Source organism: Pelophylax lessonae, assembly GCF_965119305.1.
Source record: "Pelophylax lessonae genome assembly, chromosome: 8".
NCBI lineage: Eukaryota > Metazoa > Chordata > Amphibia > Anura > Ranidae > Pelophylax > Pelophylax lessonae.
The window spans coordinates 145,779,668-145,785,899 of NC_138775.1; positions in this window are offsets into that span (position 1 = coordinate 145,779,668).

Sequence of the window (6,232 nt, forward strand, 5' to 3'; positions counted from 1 at the left end):
TGCTGGGGACTCCACATGGCACCAAATCCATTGCCCTTTTCGCCAAAAAACCAGGCCTCGATCGTGGACACTTCAAGGTAAGTCTTCAACCTCTCTGGTCCTAAGGAGGAGGAGAAAAAAGGAACGCTTCATCTGGCTCAGAGCAAGATTTATAGGAGTGAGGTCCTATAGGGGAGGAGTGGAGACAGAGTTAACCCATACGTATGCTGCCATGGAGTCTCTCAGGAATTTCAATTTTTTTTATCAATGCCCTTACATTAAAGCAGCCTGGCTGCCCACACCCAAAATGGCGGTCGAACACGGCACCAAGGATCAGGAACCAAGGGAACAAGGCCACCGTGGGAATCCACCACAGGGAACCCCCCAGGACAAGATAGAAGATATTAACCCCCCCCCCCAGGCATGAGATGCCGCTATAGCGCCCCCATCAGGAGCAGGGAGGGTAGGACCTGTCCTGACAGGCCAGGGGGATCTTACAGAGACCGCAGCTCTGACATCGCCAGGAGTGGGCCCAGATCTCCCCCTCCGATGACTGTCCCAGCACTCACCATACCATGGACCGTGGGCTCCGCTCCGAGGCAGCTCGCCTCCCACCCTGAGTGGGGGTGCTGCCAGCCAAGAAGGGTACGCTGCAACTCAGGGCGTTCCAGGGCGATGCATCCCAGTGAAAACAGTTTTTCGCAGGCTCGTCCCCATCCATCGGGGTACCGTCGTGGCGAGGCCAGGGCAGACCACAACCTGCTCTCGCTCATTGGCCAGGCTGGGAGACCATATGGATCTAGATTATCCAGTGCAAAACCCCAGCCCGGCTGTCGCTTATAGTTCACCAGGAGGATCCCCCTGACACAAGCTAGCGATAGTGAGTAAAGAAAATTAAACATAAACATTTCTCAAAGAAAATACAAAAACTGAGACCGGAGTCCCAGCAGGGAAACCTAGATCCTACTCCTAAAACTAGGCAGCAAGAAACCGATTAGTAAGCATGATGTGTCTGAGGTAATGTCTGAGGGGACAGCCCCTAAGAGTGTGTCTAGTGAAAAGTTTTTCTAATAGTTTCACTGCCTAGTCTTACCCCTGTAGAGGGCGCATTACCAGGGCCGATCCTGGGCGGGTGCATGGGGTGCACCGCCCCCAGGCGCCATGAGCTGAGGCGGAGGAGGGGGCGCAGAAGCTCCAGTGGCAGAGTCCTCCCCTCCTCCACCGGCAGTGGCGTACTGGCGGGCGGGGGGGGGGGATTGTGTACATCCGGTGTCCTGCACGCATCTCAGTGTGAAGGAGAAGGCAGCTCCTTCAGTCCACGCTGCTCGTGGGGCGGGGGCGGAGTCGCAGCGCTGCTCGTGGGGCGGGGGCGGAGTCGCAGCGGGAAGAAGGTGAGTGCCCGAGTGTGTGTGCTGTATAGGAGGGGGATGCGGCAGCTGCATATGGAGGAATTCATCTTTCCCTATTCTTCCTGCAGCCGCTGAATGTCTGATTCTCCTCCTCGCAGCGGCTGCAGGAAGAATAGGGAAAGGTCAATTCATCTATATGCAGCTGCCCCATCCCCCTCCTATACAGCTTCTTTTGCTGGCTCCCCAGTGCTCTCCAGCCCCCCTCAGTGCTCCTACCCCCCCATCGCTCTTAACACCCCCCCTCAGTGCTCTTAACTCCCCCTCAGTGCTCTTAGCCCCCCCCTCAGTGCTCTTAACTCCCCCTCAGTGCTCTTAGCCCCCCCCCTCAGTGCTCTTAACTCTGCCTCAGTGCTCTTAGCCCCCCAGTGCTCTTAGCCCCCCCCAGTGCTCTTTAGCCCTCTTGATGCTCTTCAGCTCCCCACAGTGATTTTCATCTCCCCCCCCCCATGCTCTCTGGCTCCCCCAGTGCTCTCCACCCCCCTGTGCTCCCTGGCTCCCCCCCCCAGTGTTTTCCAGTTCCCCCCAGTTTTCTCCAGTTTCTCCCCTCCCCCCGTGCTCTCGATCCCCCTGGTTTTCCCTGCCCTGCCCCCAGTGCTCCCTATCCCCCCACCCCCAGTGCTCTCCACCCCCTGCGCCTTCCAACCTCCCTGCAATGCTTTCCAAACCCCCCCTTAATTTTTCCAGTCCCCCCCATTCCCCCCTGCCCTTCAGCTCCTCCAGTGCTTTCTGCTTCCCCTGTGCTCTCTGGCTCCCCTAGTGCTCTTCTATCTTCTATCATGTTTGCAGTCTCTGACCTTCTCTTGTATCACGTTCGCAGTCTCTGACCTTCTCCTGTATCATGTCCTCAGTCTATAACAATCTCTTGTATCATGTCCTCAGTCTTTGATCATCTCTTGTATCAGGTCCGTAGTCTCTGACCATCTCCTGTATCATGTCCTCAGTCTATAACAATCTCTTGTATCATGTCCTCAGTCTTTGATCATCTCTTGTATCAGGTCCGTAGTCTCTGACCATCTCTTGTATCATGTCCTCAGTCTCTGCCCATCTCTTGTATCATGTCCTCAGTCTCTGACCATCTCTTGTACCATGTCCTCAGTCTCTGACCATCTCTTGTATCATGTCCTCAGTCTCTGACCATATCTTGTATCAAGTCCTCAGTCTCTGACCATCTCTTGTATCATGTCTTCAGTCTCTAACCATCTCTTGCATCATGTCCTCAGTCTCTGACCATCTCCTGTATCAGGTCCGTAGTCTCTGACCATCTCTTGTATCACGTCTGCAGTCTCTGACTATCTCCTGTACCATGTCCGCAGTCTCTGACCATCTCCTTTAGCAAGTCTCCAATCTCTTACTCAAACTTAAACCCTGCGCCTTCCAACCTCCCTGCAATGCTTTCCAAACCCCCCCCCTTAATTTTTTCCAGTCCCCCCATTCCCCCCTGCCCTTCAGCTCCTCCAGTGCTTTCTGCTTCCCCTGTGCTCTCCGGCTCCCCTAGTGCTCTTCTATCATGTCTGCAGTCTCTGACCTTCTCTTGTATCACATTCGTAGTCTCTGACCTTTTCTTGTATCATGTCCTCAGTCCATAACCATCTCTTGTATCATGTCCTCAGTCTTTGACCATCTCCTGTATCAGGTCCGTAGTCTCTGACCATCTCTTGTATCATGTCTGCAGTCTCTGACCATCTCCTGTACCATGTCCTCAGTCTCTGACCATCTCCTGTATCATGTCCTCAGTCTCTGCCAATCTCTTGTATCATGTCTTCAGTCTCTGACCATCTCCTGTATCATGTCCTCAGACTCTGACCATCTCTTGTATCATGTCCTCAGTCTCTAACCATCTCTTGCATCATGTCCTCAGTCTCTGGCCATCTCCTGTATCAGGACCGTAGTCTCTGACCATCTCTTGTATCACGTCTGCAGTCTCTGACTATTTCCTGTACCATGTCCGAAGTCTCTGACCATCTCCTTTAGCAAGTTGGGGGGGGGGGGGGTGCCAGATCCTCTAGGTATGCCACTGCATAGTGGGCATCTCCTGCTGTGACATGGAGCGTGAGTGTAAAAAGCCGGGGCGGCCACTGTAACAAAGTCCCGCCCCCCTTGACAGCGGGAGATCACAGCTCTGTAATCTAGGCACCGGTAAGCTACATTTGGTGGGCACTGGTAAATTGCATTTAGAGGGCACTGGTAGGTTGCATTTGGTGGGCACTGGTAAGCTGCATTTGGTGGGCACTGGTAGGCTGCATTTGGTGGGCACTGTTAAGGCTCCATTTGGTGGGCAGTTGTAAGCTGCATTTGGTGGGCTCTGGTAAGCTGAATTTGGTAGGCACTGGTAATCTGCATTTGGTGGGCTCTGGTAGGCTGCATTTGGTGGGGACTGGTAAGATGCATTTGGTGGGCACTGGTAGGCTGCATTTGGTGGGCACTGGTAAGCTGCATTTGGTGGGCATTGGTAAGCTGCATTTGGTGGGCACTGATAGGCTGCATTTGGTGGGCATTGGTAAGATGCATTTGGTGGGCACTGGTAGGCTGCATTTGGTGGGCACTGGTAAGATGCATTTGGTGGGCACTGGTAGGCTGCATTTGGTGGGCACTGGTAAGTTGCATTTGGTGGGCACTGGCATTTGGTGGGCACTGGTAGGCTGCACTTGGTGGGCACTGGTAGGCTGCATTTGGTGGGCACTGGTAGGCTGCATTTAGTGGGCTCTGGTAGACTGCATTTGGTGGGCACTGATGAGGCTGCATTTGGTGGGCACTGATGAGGCTGCATTTGATGGGCACTGATGAGGCTGCATTTGGTTTGCACTGATGAGGCTGCATCAATGCATTGATTTCTTGTATCATATCCACAGTCTCTGACCATCTTTTGTATCAAGTCTGCAGTCTCTTACCATCTCCTGTCTGGGGGCATTTTTTTATTGGATATGTTTTATAGCAGATCTCTGCTTTTTCTGTTGTTCTATTCCGTGCGACACAGCACACCTCTATGGGCCACCGCTGCGACCCTTTCTTGGTGATTTTGGTTTACTTACACATCCACTGCTACTTTTTCTTCACCCTTTATCATGGACTAATCTCCTACTGGTATGTTTTTATTTCCACTGTTGTAACCATTGGTGCATTTCTCTATTGATTACCTTTCCCTGGTATGGTTTTCTTTCTCCTTTTTCTTTTTTCCTTTATTTTATTTTCTCCACTATTTTTCTCTATTGTTTCTTTTATCATTTTTGCCACTGTAGCATGAGCTAATACACTTATATTCATTTTCCTATTCATATAGAAATCCCTGGAGATTGCTACCTTTGGCACCCTTCACTACTCACCAATCTTGGTCACTTATGTTTTTTCTTTGAGTGCCCTCTCGGTATGCCCCGATGGCCACAGGTCGGGCTTCCATGGCTTCCGGTACAGACGCTTCGCCTGTTGGACTACTGTCCACAATGTTCTTATTTAATGCTAAACTCTACCGCTAAGCTGTGAGTATATCGGATATGGATTAACCCTTTTTGGGATGATTTATCATTCCCTTATTTTTGTTATACAGTACATATATATATATATATATATATATATATATATATATATTTTTTTTTTTTTTTTTTTACCTATTGTACCAAGGCCTTTTTATGGGGTCTGTAAAGGGGACAATTTCTCTTTCTTACAGTGACTTTGGATGCACCTGCTCCTGATCAAGTGGAATCCGTCCATGAAACGCGTTGAGCTCTTTATCGATGCATCTTCCAATTCTTACATATTTGGATTCTGTACATACTAATTATCAGCGGTGGTTCCATTCCAATGTACATTTTAGCAGCTTTGTATGATTTGATATTGTGTTTTACTGTATCATTGACTTAATTGCTTTATGTATATATTATGCTATTATTTGTATGATGATAACATTCATTATTAAATTATTCCTCTCTGTATTAGTGACTCTACCATTTTATACACCAACCGCTCCCACACATTTCATACAAAGTCCCATTTTTTTCCCCCTTCTCATTTTTCTTTGTTTAGCAGTGCCTGGCAATTGTCTGTTTGTACCTATTAATATTATGTTATGGATTTTACCATATATTACCCTATTTACTATGCCAATTGCCCTATGTACCCTTTTTACCCTTTTTATTCCCTTCCCCCTTGCTTCTGTATGAATAGGGATGGAGGCATCTAGCCTTAGACGGGGCAGTGCCTCATATAAAGTCCCAATTTTTGTTTTTGTTTTTTTTTGCGCTTGTTATAGCAGAAATTAAAAAATATATATATTTGTGTTTTCAAAATTGTTTCTTTTTTTTGGTTTATAACACATAAAAAAATAAAACATAAAAAACCGCATAGGTGATCAAATACCACCAACAGAAAGCTCTATTTGTGGGAAAAAGGGACATACATTTTATTTGGGTACAGTGTCATGTGACTGCGCAATGGTCAGTTAAAGTAATAGGTATATATCATAGGTAAAAAGGCGCTGGTAATCTTAATATATCACGTGTTATAAAAATTAATAGGTGATTTAAAGTGTAATATATGTGATTAAAAATTGCTACAAATATATATATGATCTACTATTGGTGCAATTAGCAAAGAAAAGTGCATACCAGTGCAATTTCAATTCAGAAGTGTTTGTGCTTCTCAAAGTAAATTAATCCACAAAGGTGTGGATCAGTGAACCAATAAATAAATATATAAAGAATTCCATACAAAAATCACATAAGGATATATAAAAAAAATCACATAAGAATATATAAAAAAGTATAAATATATACATGTGCTCCAAGTAGTGTTTAAAAGTCCAAGCAATAGCATGCAATCAAAATTGTGCTTGGTGAATTCTTATTAATCCA